The sequence below is a fragment of the Pinus tabuliformis genome, chromosome 5_1 (assembly GCF_031772625.1).
Source record: "Pinus tabuliformis cultivar Carrire ecotype Pingquan chromosome 5_1, CPIR1, whole genome shotgun sequence".
Classification (NCBI taxonomy): domain Eukaryota; kingdom Viridiplantae; phylum Streptophyta; class Pinopsida; order Pinales; family Pinaceae; genus Pinus; species Pinus tabuliformis.
Window position 1 is genome coordinate 673,711,740 of NC_142305.1, and position 15,979 is coordinate 673,727,718.

The window sequence follows — 15,979 nt, forward strand, 5'->3', positions numbered from 1 at the left end:
CCTCATGTCAGTCATTGAGTTCGTCACTACAGAGCTATCAACTTTACAAAAAATTCTCATCTCATAAACTATATTAACCACACTTTTTGTCATCTAGTGGAACCATGTGCCTTTGGAATTTTGTCAAACTTCTAACCACCATAACTCCTTCTACCTTATGGGTTTTCCAAAGTGACATATACTATTGGAAAGGTCTCTTAAAGGGATATTGGACTATGCACTCTACAAAAGCACTTCAAAAGTGTGTTGAACATGTTTTTTTTCATGTATTTTAAATTTATTTTAATGTGGATCTCCTCAGAAGTGTGAAAAGTGGGTATATGTTGGATTTCTAATTTAATTATACATCCAATGGGTGCCTACTCTTGAAATTTGAGTGAACCTATAAGGACATAAGTCGAAAATACAATAAAAAAGTAGTTTCCTTTGTTTTCTTCAAAAACTCGTATGTATTATTTTATTATTTTCCTTAGGAGGCCCATTTCCAACCTAAAAGTTCCCCTAATGGCTCGCTTTCTTATTCTCACCCTTATTCTCCAATATTTTCTCATTTCCGCCCTTTACAATAAATGGAAAGGGGATTGGATACTCTCTTCATCACAATGTCCTTTTAAAGAAATCTTCCCTGTAAGAAGATATAATAGGTTTCTCACTTTTCAATGATGTTAAAAGTCATTCTCCTCCTTTTCTTGTTAGAAGCCAATGGTTAATAACTTTTCATTTTCCAATTCATGTTTGTACAAATAACTATACTGCAAATGGAACCATTGTTGCTACTCATGTGACTATTCACATGCCCCTTGTGCATACATACCATTACCTCCATTCCTTAGAGATTGATTACTCCATTGAATCTAATGTTTGAGATCTTCTTCCCTTGGAAGTTTAACTCTCCATCATTGCTTCCCTAGTGCATGGATTTGGAAGCTAATGATCATGCTTCCCTTAAAATGGTTGTCCAACAAACAATAGAAATCTACTATTGAGCCAAAGAATATGAATTGACATAGATATACCGATTGATAACCAAGGAACATGTACATCTATACATTTTCTCCCCCTAAACACTTTACATTGCTAAGGAAAATATCTACCAATTGTTTACTTATACTATTGATTGCTAGTATTTATTATACATCCTACATAAATAAAATAAAATAAATCATATAATATGTGAAAACCTTTCATTTCCTTCTTCACTTGAGAAATCAACTCTTCTTGAAGCCAATTAATGATGATTTTTTTTTTTTTTTTTACAACTCTCCTTGAGCTTATGCACTATCCTTCTTTCTTATATCCTATCATAAAACTAACCTTATTTCCTTCTACTTGAGGGTTTTTCCTTTAGACTTGTCTTCTCTCTTAGACCTTTTAACACACCACTCTTCTATTGTGGCTCATCTCCAATGATTATTCTCTTATTCATGTAATTAGATATGTTATTGTATACTCCCCTTGCGACTATGTTGGATTCTTATTTTTTCTAGCATTCATGTTGTCTACTTAAACATTTAGATGGAACACTCTATATATTTCCTTGTGTTGCTTGCATTTTCCAGCTTCAGCTTCAATTGAAGCCATACTCTTTCTTTCAATGAAGAGAAAATAAGGATATACTTCCTATGAGTATATTTTCTTCTTTTATCTTTCCTAACTTGGTAATATGAATCTTGATAGGGGAATATTCTTCTAATTTATTGTTTAGCGTACTATGAGTAACTTCTCTCTTTTTCCATGTGATCTAAGCATATATAGACTATATGCCACTAGATCTCTTCATCTTGACTGCATAGACCTAAACATCTCCTTTATTTCTTGTTTCCACTTACATACCTTCTTACTGTCTACTTCCTTGTTTTTCTTAGGGTGATTAATTGGGTTGTTGTTGTTTTTACTTGCTTGAATTCCATGAATGTTATCTTTGATGCTTTCAGGGATATTTGTGTTTCTACCATTACTCTTATTAGATCTATGCTAATTCATTATTCCTCTTAGCATGTTTCCTTGGCTTTGAGCATAGAAAGAAAATTCATATTATTATTCCCATTTATGATTGTTTTCCTTCAATGGATGGGTTGCTTTTTTTTTTTCCCCATTCTGAGAGGGAGTTATTATTTTTCCATGCCTACACTCAGCTACTTTATGCCCATAATTATTACATTTGTAACATTCAAAAATATTTAAGAAAGGGGTAAAGGCATTGTGATTCTTCAAAGAATTTTCACCATGTCCTTTATTGTTGTATATATATTCATTCATTTACCTTATATATGTTCTTTGGTTGTTTTTATTCAACACACTTTGATTTCTTGTGTAATATCTATATTTTATTGCTTTATGTCCAAAATTATTGCAACAAAAATAATAGCCATTAAACCAACTTTGGTACAAGAGTATTTTCCCTTCAATGATTTTTCTTTGATAGGAAAGTGATCTTTGTTGGTTCTTCTCTTTATATCTATCACTATTAAAATTACAATTATGAATAGTTCATTGATGATGTTAATGTATATTTTATTTTTCTTTCTGCTATTGATTTCTTATACTATTTCTTTGTTGTTACTGACATATCTCTATTCCTTGTCTTCCTTTATTGTTGTTGCATTCCTTACTTTCACAAATGTCCAACACTTCCTATAACCTTCTTTTTTTTGGATCCTTTAACTATTGCGATTCTTTGAATTCCACTTTCTCATACCCTGACTCATGTTTAAATCCAAATCAATCTTAACGAGAGCATGTCCTTGACTTGTGAGAATATCATCCAAGATTTTGATAATATTTTTGGGCTTCTAATATCGAGATACTTGGTAATTATCCTTTTCTAAATCATGCCTCAATAAAACTATCTCATTCGCTAGTCTCTCATAATAAGCTTCTCTTTCATTCAACCGATTTGTCAATACTTCATTCATTTTTTTGACTTCTTCTTGCTATATCTTCAAATCAACAATTTTTTTTATTTACATATCGAATATCTTGATCCCTTTTTTAACCTAAATATTCTTCCATTGGCATGATAATTATTCATTCTCCATCATTACCAAGGATCCTCTAATTTTCTTCTTGAGTATTATCTTGATCTATTACTACTACGAGTGTGGGTATTTCTTCATTAATACTAGATGTATATTTATCTATTTCTTCAGAAATTGCATATTAACATCTGGAATATAGATGACATATTCTTCTACAGTTATAACAGAACAACAACTTACCTTCTAGGTAGTATTGCATCTCATATGAGCCTTTTTCACTTCCATATTCATTCTTTAAACATGATTTGATTATCATCTACTTGGACCTTATATGGAAGAACTTCAATCTTCTAAGTATCTTTCTTGTGGGATGCCTTCTTCTTCCTTTTCTTGTTTTATCTCCAAAAACAACATTTATGACAAGGGGGTCTTCTTTAATATCTAATTCATTACCTGAACAACAATGACCTTCAATATTCACTGACAACTTTTGATTTTCTCCTTCATATATACATTGTAGCTTATCCAAAATTTCTTTGCCATCTCACAATGTCTCACTTTATCTAAGTTTGAATTTGATAGTCCTTTCAAGATAATATTCTCTACTTCAGTATCATATTCATTCTTCACACCATGCTCTACAAATAACCCATATATTTAAGTCAAGGTCTATTAAATAGGCTACTATTCTTACCTTCCAAAGTAAATAATCTAATCAATTTAAGAATGATACTCCATCTAGTGTAAACCACTCCTGGTTAGACACGATTCATTTAAATCTACATACCACTGGTGAAGTTGTTCTTGAAGGAACCCACTCTAATATCAATTGTTGGAAACTAGGATAATGCTAAGAGGTGGGGAGTGAATCAGTATTGTGCCAAATTTTAATAATTATTGCTATATTTAAACATTTAAGCATTCAACAACATATCATGTAAACATCTCATAAGATACACAACCACACCATATGACACATATTTTTTACATGGAAAACCATAAAGGGATAAAACCACAAATCTTGATTTGTTATGATGTAAACCTTTAGCAACCGCTTTTGATTACATCAAGTTTGTGAGCACCCACTCACAGGAGGCACCAAGCCCCAAATTTGTTTTTCTAGGACCAAACAACATGAAGCACCAACTCCCTAATTTGTTTTACTAACATAAACTAGCAGGAAGCACCAACTCCCTAATTTACAAGTACCCACTTGTAGGAGGAACCAACCCCCGAGTTGTTTCTCAAGCACCCACCTAAAGGAAGCATCAATTTCTTGATGTGTAGGAATTAACCTGCAGATCCTTGCAGTCCCCTATTTCATCTCATTTTCAAAACTCATATCCCTAGGTTTTTTTCATATTAAACTTGTCGCTCTATCTATGTTTAGCTATTATTCAACCTAATATGACATCATACAAATCAACATCCTCTGGTTCTTCCTCTACTCTTCAACATTCCTCACACACTTTAGACTCTCTCAACCCCCACAAACTCTTATAAAATCTTAAGATTTGTAACACACATACACAATCTACTTTCATGGTCTCTATTCTCAGCTACAAAATCAACAATATTGGCCTTACACTCATCTACAATAGCCACATACACTTCAATTCAGTCTAACTAAATTCCCCCACAACACTCTCTTGGAATGACAACATTTTCTTTGGTTAGTTACACATGGCTCAATGAGGAACTTCATTTACTCTCACAGAGCTCAAAAATTCATTTCATTAATTCTTTTATAGCTCGAGGAGAGACTTCACTACTTCTTACATAGCTCAATGAGGTACTTCTCAATGAATGCAATCAATTTTCTTTCATTGCATTAGATTCACTAATACAACTATCCCATTAATTTATCATAACTTAATTTGGAAATCTATATTAGCCTCAAATTCTCTTTTTGAATCACCAACAAGTTCCATGAATCATGTTTCTACACACTAAGTACCATAGGAAATTGAATTATTTTTTTATTCCTCGTAAATTCACATTATTGATAGCATCAACGAGACTGAGTTTTCATAGCCATAATAGTTCATTTAACTATATTTTGGCACTCGAAACATCAAATTTCTATAATGCAATGCCTCAACCTTCAACCTTCTTTAACATGAGATCGCATCTTTAGAACCAAACTCGAATCATTGGAAGGTAGAAGAGTTACTTAGTTATTATCTCTTTTCTCATATGTCCCTTGGCCATGACCAATGTCTTAGGGGTGGAGAGAATTGAGCTTCAAACCAGTTCATTTTTACACTCCCTTATCCTTTAACTTTTAACATATGAAATTGTGGCCTAGAACCATGGCTTAAATCTGAAGCACTTAGACCATAAAACTCATTAACACTAAAAAATGTTTACAAATCGGCCCCCTAATGTGAATCTCAAAGCTATGCCATGTCACCTACCAAGTCATATTTTGACATCACAATTACATGATGATGACATCATCATGCCACATGGAATCATATGAGTGGTTCCATGTGTCACTCAGATTCAACCCACTTGGCCATCCAAAAGATCTAAAAATACCTACCACATGTTTCAGCTACCACCTATTTTCCGCATGTATCCTCATCATTGTGCCACATCAATGGCACCTATCTACCACTTGTCACTTTCTTACTAGGCTAGATTGTCTATTTGTTACATCATCACCAACTCTCTTCCACTCATCATAGTACATAAGGGCGGTCTGAGTTCTGTGTTTTGCATCGATTTTATTTTTTAATCAAAAGATGCCTAGGGTACTGTTGATGGTCCTAGACCTACCAACATGTCAAGGGGGTCTCCCCGATAAGAAGTCCCAACTAGACCTCAGACCACTTGGCGTAGGAGTCCAAACAATGGGTAGTAAAGTTATGCCTTGACTACGATAGCATGCAGAGGTAAGCAAGATATCCATGTCAAAAGAAAGTGTGTGACCTTGTAGCAAGTCAAGAGAGATGCATGGGGAGGTTCTAATACACATAGGGGGAAAAGAGGTGTATCCCTTAGAAGCCTGTAATAGTATGCATCTTGAAAGGAACACAAGAATTGAATGACATCACAAAATGGAAACCAGAATAGTCAACAATCCAAAGTAATACATTAAACCAACAACACATTTCAATAAGATTCATACAATCACATACGAAACAGTCCATACATCAATGCATAAGTAAAACTACACACATTCCTAAAGTAACCAGAATAGTCAAACTACCATAAAAACATATGCACGAAACATGTTGGCTCTGTTATAGTATATAAAGTGAAAGTTCCATCCATACATACAATCATGACAACCACTAGCCAAAAGAGTTGAATATTACAATCAATGTCGCCTGCTCCTAAAAAGATATGTGCTCACTCTGCACTTTGGAGAAGCTAAGGCTCATCACAATACTCTCCAAACCTTCTCTAAGCAAAGGCTAGCCAAAGCTTGGCTCCCAAAATACTGTTCTATGAGTTATGAGGTTCTATTTATAACAAAGGGTGGTGTGACCCTTGACATTCCCCTTTGTGACTCTTGGACTACCCTCATGACTCTTTGCATTACATATGACTATTTGTATTCCACTAGTGACACTTGGAATTTCACTTTACATCATGTTTACAAAACGATACATTTTCCACTTATACCCATGTGGGAAAAAATTGGCTTGAGTCAGATAGACAAGACAACACTAAGACTCGAATGACTATGGGAAGACCAACTCATCAACCTTTTCTCTGTGATCCTTAATGACAAACTGATATCATGCTTGGTAGTGTGCAATGGTGTCCGTGTACTCTTTGATGAAGTCCTTCTGGAAATGAACACTTACCTCCATTTCTTCTAGGTATACTAATTTGGAACCTCGGTCCAACTAATCCGGTAACATGCACAGCTTAGCCTTGAGCATGGCTAGACCAATAATGTACATCCTCATGTTATCTGCATTGACTTGCAAATTTGTGCTGGTGGTCATGAGCGTCAACTAATCGAAATATGCATCGAGCTCCAGTTTGACTTGGTTCTTCTCTTTGGCCTTGGTGAGCATGCCAATTGACAGGCTACCATACTTCCTCACCACAACATCCAAACTCCTGTACAACTGTGCATACAAAGCCTCGATACTAGTGATGAGCAATGGGCATTCCTCATAGTTCCAGATTTGACTCCAAATACGTGCTTTTCCCAACTCCACCTGTGGCGTCATCATCTTGTGTAAGTGAAGCGGGGCTCCCTTGTAACTCATTGTCCATGTTTGTACATGATCAACTGCAGTGCTTATGTATGTGAGTGTTTGCGCTATCTTGGTGCAGTGCTGCTGATGAGCATGTAGGTGGAAAACTGCCTTGTCCATGGTGATGAACCTATCAATCATTCTCCACATCACCCTCTTGAGAGTCGATACTTTAGTGAGTATGACCATATTAATCTCTGTTATGGTGAATCCTGTTGATTATTCCTCTCTTTTCTTGGCTACGTGCAATTCCTTATCCATGCACTCATTTTCTACTATCAATAACCTAACACTTGAGTTGGTGGCTTCATAATCACATAATCACACACATATGACACAATCACCCATTCTTCCAAGTGTGTAGCTGATGTATGCTCATCTAGGGTGTGCACTCTATGTGCTTGTACAACTCTATGTTGTGACTCATCAAAGGTTATGTTGTACATCTCTGTTCTCGGATGGTCCCTAAGGAGAATGGTATCCCCTTGTTCACTCAGGAACTTCTCTATTGTTGGAGCTAGTGAAGCCTCTGGAGTGACCTCGGTTGCTTTTGGCATGAGGTGGGTATCCTAATCTTGTTCTAGCTACTCCACCTCCATGTCCATTTGTTCTACTATTTTTTCACCTTGTAGAGCAAGTTCGTATTCTTGTGACTACTCAACTTGTTCCTCATCTATTACTGGTTTAGAGCCTTCAACCTGTATTGGTGTAGTTTGTGTTTTTTGCAGGCCTTTCACTTTATCCTATTCTGGTTCTTGTTCCTATTCCTGTTCATGCCCATGCTATGGTCCCTTCTCCCTTCTGTACAACTCTTGTTCTTCCCTAAGCTTATGCTAGACTTCCCACAACATCCTCTTAGTTTTTTCTAACATTTTTTGTTCTCTCTTTCTTTGCGCAATCCTCTTGTCGCGTTGTCACCTCTTCGTGTCTATCTACAAAGCTACCTTTTGCACAAGTGGGACTTCCTTAAACTTGTAGCTTTTCTACATCTCTATGCCTTTGGCAATCTTCATCTTGCCTTTGTCTTGCATGGGTTTGTCGCTTACTACTACTATTGTTGCTTCTTCCTGTAGTGTTGCTACCTTGAGTGCTACTAGTCACTCCACTGCAATGTTGACCCAATCATTGAGCCTAGAGGAGTTGTAACAATACCTCCATGGGTCTTCCTATGGTCAATGACATGCCCCATGGATCAACGATAGTACACTCTTGCATAGTGGTCCCTACATAAACCATGTGGGTGGTATGGGTTCAAACTCCTGGTGCCGAACTTAAACTTCTTGTAGTCTTCCACTTCGACATCTGATTCTTTAAAACTCCCAACCGCGTACATCTCAATTCACATAACAAGCATGGGCCATGGTGCCTTCTTCTTCCTACATAATCCAACTGACAACCCCGTCGGGATGTGGTACGCAACATCCTGCATGACCAAATTTTCTGTGGAAAACCTCGACAACATATACGGAGCTTTATCCATGGTGTACATCATTATGAAGGTTCCCACAAGTGAGGCATACCAATCTACAATGTTTAGAAATGCCTCCATTGATGCTTGGGACATGCAGGGAAGATCTTGTTGAAAGATCATTGTGTATAGAGGGGCAATGAAATGGTCACATATTATATCCATGACTCCTCTGTAGCTGCAATCTGAGAGCAACTTGAAATATATTTTCACAGAACCTTCTAAATGTGTCCATGCCCAACCCATGCTAGGAAACTGTTTAAGGGCATAGATTGCATCAAGAAAGTATGAAGACATGAATAAATTTTCTTGTTGATCCTTGGGTAGAATCCAAGCATTGGACAAATGCACTTTCAACTGGAGGGCCAACGTGTCAGACCAGTTGAATGGTTTTCCTTCATTTTCCAGCTGATCCAACATAGAAACCCAACTCTACAGGAAGGTTTCTATACTCCCTTGGCCATACAAGTGGCATGCGAAGATGACCAAGAAATGATATGCCTTCTTGAGTGTCTTCATCCTGCATATCAGGTTGAGTGTCATTCTGAAATTTTCTGGCTCCTTTACCCAATGCTTCAAGATATCCCTTGTGTTCGTGTTGTTGTTGGGAGTGTAAAATGGTGCATCCATCCTATTCACTGGGAATTGAAAATGATATATCTCCTGATAATGCTCCATCCTGAAGGAATTAAGCCTTGTTCCGTTGACACTACTCATTATCATTGTATCAGGATCAAAATGTGAGATAATCCAGTGGATCACATCTCCGCAAGGGAACTCGAGAAACCTGCATGCAACCTTATATAGTCCCGACTTATGGATGTTCACATAGACTTGCCTGTCCTCTAGATTCTCCTCAAAGCTACATGAAAATATGGTGTTGATGTCTTGTCATGTTATCTTGATATCCTTATCGATGAACAGGTGTGTTTCTGTGTACATGGGCAAACTCGTTCACCCTTGTTCAACCATGTCCCTGGTACTCCTCTCAACTGTGTCTTTTGATCTTTCTTTCTTGGAAGCCATTGTACCTATATTACTGAGAGACTGAAGAACACTTGTGATACCTATAGATAGAGAAACACTCATGAAAAGAAAATATCAATTGAAAACCAAAAGCAACTTGAGGACTAGCATGAAACACACCTGGTTAACTACTTGGGAAAATTGTTCATTTTTGTCTTGGAGAGGTTGGGAGACTAATAGATGGAACTTCGCAAATCATAGTCTAGGCTACCAGTGCGCTGATTGTCTATTGAAACTGCATAGAGCACAATCCCGCTTGTCCTTCTTAGGGCTGGAACTGTGCAATGCGTAGTTTCAGTCAACATGATTGCTGCCCAGGGAAAATGAAATATGCAATCCTGGGGCCAACTAGGGCACTGTCTCCCAAAACTATGTAAAGTAGAGCCTGGGAAGCCAGTGGGAGGCAAGCTCTGTAAAATTCGTGGGAGAAAGGTAGAGCCTTCTGATGGGGCTCTAAATTAGACCTAAATTAAGGCCCATCTGACCATCCTTCAGCACATTAAACCTATCTTTTTGCATTATATAATGTATTTATAACCTTAATGTGTTAATTACGACGGTTTATGGATAATTGCGTATTTTTGGCTAATATTATTTATTTTTGTGGAATATTGTGAGAATATTAGGTAGATTATGGAGATTTGGAGGAGGAGATAATCTAGGGACCTTCTCCCTACTATAGGAGGATCAATATTAAATAATTAATCAACAAGATATTTTGTAATTATGGCACAGATTATGGAGCTCTAATGGTTTAGAAAATCTAGGAATGTGTTCCTTGCCATTTAATGCAGATTCCTAAGATTGGGAATCAAATCCACTAATCAAGGGATTTTGGTGGGGAAATATTCCTCCTTTCATGGGGAATTATTCCTAATCATTTTTTATAAGTACCAAGTCGAATTTTCGTCTAGGGGTTTATTTTTATTAGTCTTCTTGTGGAGAGAACTCGTATTTTTGCATCTCCACTTTCATTTCTTGCAGGGATGTAATTGTATTGATAGAAATAATAAATATTGGTGCTATTTTCAACTTCTAAATCTTGGTCTCCTCCATAAGACTCTAATTTTCCTTTGGCTTGGCTATCCCAGGAGACCTAGAGCCCTTTTGCATCATTTACTTTTCTTCTTTTCACTTCGTATTCACATACATCTCTTGTTCTTGTATTTTTTATATTTATGCATTTAATATTCATGATTTATTGTTGTAGGATTGAATTAAAAGGTCAAATTAAGTTATTTTGCAGTATCATAATCATCATTTCATCATTGGAACAACTTTGGAGGGTAATAGTAATCATTGAGCTACTTGGATTAGCTTGCTTATTCCAAAATCTAGATTTCTAGAATTCCCTTGTGGCAAATAACAATAAATTTATGCTATTTTTAGAGTTGATTCAACTTGAATTAGATCAAAACAAAATTTTACATAATAACAAAAATTACCCCATTTCATTTTCACTTGATTAGGTTAGGCATTTTATAGATTTACTAGCTCACTAGTCCTCGGATTTCTAGATTTTGGACTAGTAATTGTCTGCCATTTTTAGCATGCATTAACATAGCACTTTTTGGGTGATTCCACTTGGAATGGAGACCTAAGACATCCTAGTCAATAAAAAATTTTGTCCCATCCAATTTGGATTTTATTTGGTTGGTCATTTGGTGAATTATAATTCCCTATAGCAATTATAATGTTTTGTGTAATAAACTACAACAAACCATGTAGGAGTCTTCTAGTGTGTATATACTTTCCCAAATTCACTCAATAAGCTTGGTTATGATCCCTTAGGGTTGAATCAAGACCCCTATGCTCTAAATAAATTATTAGGGAAGACTAAAGACCACTTAGGACTTGCCTCTTTACCCATGCAAAACATTTCAGCAATTTGGTTTAATGGACAAATTTCTGAATTCGATAATACAATGATAATTTTCTTGTTGCCACATCCAATGAACTTTTTTAATGGATCTAAACTATTTGAAATGTAATGGTTGACATTTAGTTCATGATATTTAATTTATACAATTATAATAGGTTTATTTCCTTGTATTTTCTTTCTTGCAATAGGTTAAGGTTTCCATTTCAAGCATTTCATTTTCTGCAATTAGTTTAGGATTTCATTTCGTTACATGCACTCCATTACATCATGACAAAAAATGATGGAAACATTGTGTGTTGCACATATAGTTCCTATACCTCTTAAGTTTGTATGAACCCCAAGTTGATAATTAAAGTTAGTCACCTTAGGATTTGCAACATTCTTGTTGTAATACCGAGGCTCATCACCTTCCATCCCAAAAATGCGCAGTGCAAGATGGGTAAGGCAAGGTCCAAGCCAAGGCATTTTAGACCTACCAACGGACAATTAAAATAAATAAGGACTAAATGCATGTGAAATGATGGTGTAGATATGAGTGAAATCAACATGCATGTGATTTAAGCGAGTGCAGAAATCAAACAATCAACAAAACTAAGAAGCTCAAGAAGCAAGTCATCAAAATGGCAACTGTGGGTGCAAAAACAATGTTATGCATGTGACACTACGGAAAAGTAATGCAAAACTTGAAACAACACTTCTACAAGATAAAATGTATTGAAACACCAACAATCATTCAATAAAACCAAGGAAACAACACTCATATAGGTCGAAAACTAAAAAGTGATAGAAACAAAGTGGCAAAAGGCATGAAAAGAAAAACTTACCCTCATTGTTATTGTTGTGCCCCTATTGTCCCCATATTGTTATTATTGTGCCCCATAGAAGCCCACTATTGTTATTTTTGTGCCATGATATTATTATTGTTAGGTCGGCTTTGGTTATATTGTGACCCCCTCGAAGAGACTTATTTTGAGGGCGTTTATCTATATTTTCTATATTTTTGTGAGCTGGTTTCATAACATTTGGTATCAGAGCTTTGGATTCTAGGGTTTCACTACTCCAACCAGGTCATCATGGCATTTTTGCTATAAATTTGTCGCTACGAATTTTCATAAGCTAAAAAAAACCCATTTGAGAAGAAATCGGTCTGAACCTCAGGTTTGAATTTCAGATCTTTTCTCACTACATTTTTGGAGCTATAAGCTGAGGAATTTAGGGTTTTTGCAAGCTCCAAAAATTCATCTCAAATAATTCATCGTGGATGTTTCTCTATTATTTTGTTTATACACAGGTTCAAACTTTGAAATTAAAACACATTTGATCAGAAATCTTGATGAATCTCGGGTTCAAATTTCAGTTCTTGTCTCGCTATATTTTCGGAGATATAATCTGAGGAACTTCTGGTTTTTGTAGACACTCGAATTACATTCTAAACAAGTGACCTTGGGGAAATCATCATAACTTTCTCTCTATGGATCAGATTGAAATTTCATAAGAAGATATAGGAAAAGGACATAATGTACCTTTCTGTGGATTGTTTTTAGGTCCAAAGGTCAAAACAATAACACGTGGCACTTAGTACAAGTTCAATCTACTGAACAAGTATATAAGTAGGTCAGCTTGAGAGGTGGGGCATAACTCTTTCTTGAAGAATCCAATTTCAATAAGACTGGTGGCAATAGAAAGAGGGCATAGAGGGATACTACAAGTTACAATTTTAGACCTTGGAGATCTGAAATTAGAGAGTTACAGTCGTTCAATATTGAGCTCCTACAAAGTGAAAAAAAGTAATTGATTCCCCAAAGAAAGAAAATGGAAACACCTACTAAGAAACCTGAAAGCTCTAGCATGAATCATAAAGAAGAGGAAGAAATGCAACATGATATATCAAAATTACGAGAACAAGTGCAACAAATTTCACTTGCACAAAAAGTGACAAAATCTAAAATGGATGGTTTAAAGAAAGACGTAGAAGCTAAGATGTATGGTGTGGAAGCTAAGATGGATGGTTTAAAGAAAGGCATAGAAGCTAAGATGAATGACGTGGAAGCTAAGATGGATGGCATGGAAGCTAAGTTGGAATATTTGACAAAAGTTCTACAGGAAATGCTTACTAATGGCGAAAGAGTAGTAAAGGAAACTCATGATGAGAAAAAAATAAATGTTAATCATGATTTCATAGACTCTAACATTGGATCAAAGAACCACCATGTTCCAAAGATCGATCTAAGGAAGTTTGATGGCAAGGATCCCACAACATGGATACTACAGATGGAGCAATTTTTTGATCTCCATAATGTCCAAAACACAAAAAAGGTACGCATTGCAAATTTATATTTGGAACCAAATCAGTTTGTATGGTATCGATGGATTTTCTCTCGTAAACAAATTGTCACTTGGGTTATTTTTACGGATGAAATGATAGCACATTATGAGGATAAAAAAAGAAACACTTTTTTTAGCCAATTGATAAATCTCAAACAAAAGGGTTCAATGATAGAGCACGTTGAGAACTTCCAAAAATTGAATATAAGGTTAAAAGTTATTCCAAAGGAGCATAGGATTGATGTGTTCATAGGGACTTTAAAGGATAACATCCAACATGAAGGTTTCCTTTGGGAACCTGATTCATTGGAGAAGGCGTTCAAGTTGGCAAGAAAAATGGAAAGCAAAATTATGGCAACAAGGAGCCTACCACTCACAATCATAAAGATGGAAGTGTTGTTGCCCCTAGCCATCCATAACCTACAAGGTTGAAACCACAATAATTGGAAGAAAAAAGAGCAAAAGGTTTGTGTTACAGTTGTGATAGCAAATACACTAAAGGTCATAAGTGTGCTGAGAAGAAATTATTTTACATATATTCTGAAGAGGAGGAAGAAAAGGAATAAGAAATGTCAAAAGAAGAGGATATACACTAGGAACAAACCCTAGAGAAATAAGAAATGAATCCAACCATATCTTGTAATGCATTGTTTCGAATTACCACTCCTCAAACTATCAAGATAGAAGAGCATATCAAGAAGAAAAAGGTAATAGTGTTGATTTATTTGGGCAGTACCCATAATTTTATTCATAGTAAGATAGCGAAGGAATTGAATTGCTTCCTATATCTAGCACCAGAGTGTCAAGTGATGGTTGCAAGTGGAGGAACCATAAATTGCTCAGGAAAGTGCCATAATATCAAGCTATCCATGGGATAATATGTATTGAATAGCCCAATGATTTCCATTCCAATGGTTGGTGTTGATGTTGTATTAGGAGTCCAATGGCCACAATCCTTGGGTACAATAGCTTTTAATTTTCAAGAACTTTTCATGAAATTTTCTTCAGAAGGAAAGGAAGTTGAATTAAGGGGTATCGTAGGGAAACCAGGAAGCTATTGTGGCCAACAACAATCCCCCTTCTTATTTAGTGTTATTACTAATACTAAATAAGTGGGGACCCTTAGTAAAAATTTAAAAAAATCAATTAGTGCTTGTATTTCCTTTTTCAATAAAACTTACCGTCAAAAAACTTAGGAGAATATCCCTAAAAAAACCAAAAAGCCTAAGTTTTATGATAAAGTAGAATTATTCCTTAGGAAATATCGCATCACAAAAGGATAACTTGATACCTCCTTGCAAACTGAATTCTAAGATTGTGAGATCGCGATATGGGACAACAAAAATATATCGCATCGCATGCATCAAAGACCACTTACATTGAAAAACTTTAAATTGTTGATATGTGATGGCACATATCGTAAATCGCATTTCGTAAAAAATAGATTAACGAAAATTTTCATATGCCACGCTCCTGCGATATTGCGATATTGCAATTTTGCGATAGAGTGGAAATGCGATAATGCGATAATACGATATAGTGAGCTAGCAGCCTTGCGATGTTGCGACATTGTGATGTTGTGATTTTGCAATGTTGTGAGGTTGCGATGTTGCGATTCTGCGATGTTTCAATCTGCAATATTGCGAAGCAAATCGAAAAATCGCTTCATCGCAAATCTTTCGGGCCCATTGTCCAAAAAAAGTATTTTCCATAAACCGAGACGTGGTTATGCGCTTTAATGCTAATTAATGAGTTAGTTTCCAGTCATTAATGGAATATGGTTTCATGCTTATCGAAGAGTCATTTCACATAGGGTAGTATATTTTATACATCCTCATCATTTAAGAATTTCCCATCACCTTTCCTTATCATTATTATCACTTCACTTGTAAATTGCAGGAACGGATAGCAAAGAACGATACAAAGTAGTATGCAGGATACTATGGGAAAGAAAGGCAAAGCCCCGAGCTCTGAAGAGAAAGAAATGGTGCCCTTGATACAGACACTGCTTGTAACAGATACACTGGTATTTCTACTTGGGAAGGCACGTATAATCTACTTGAAGAAGAGAATCCCAGAA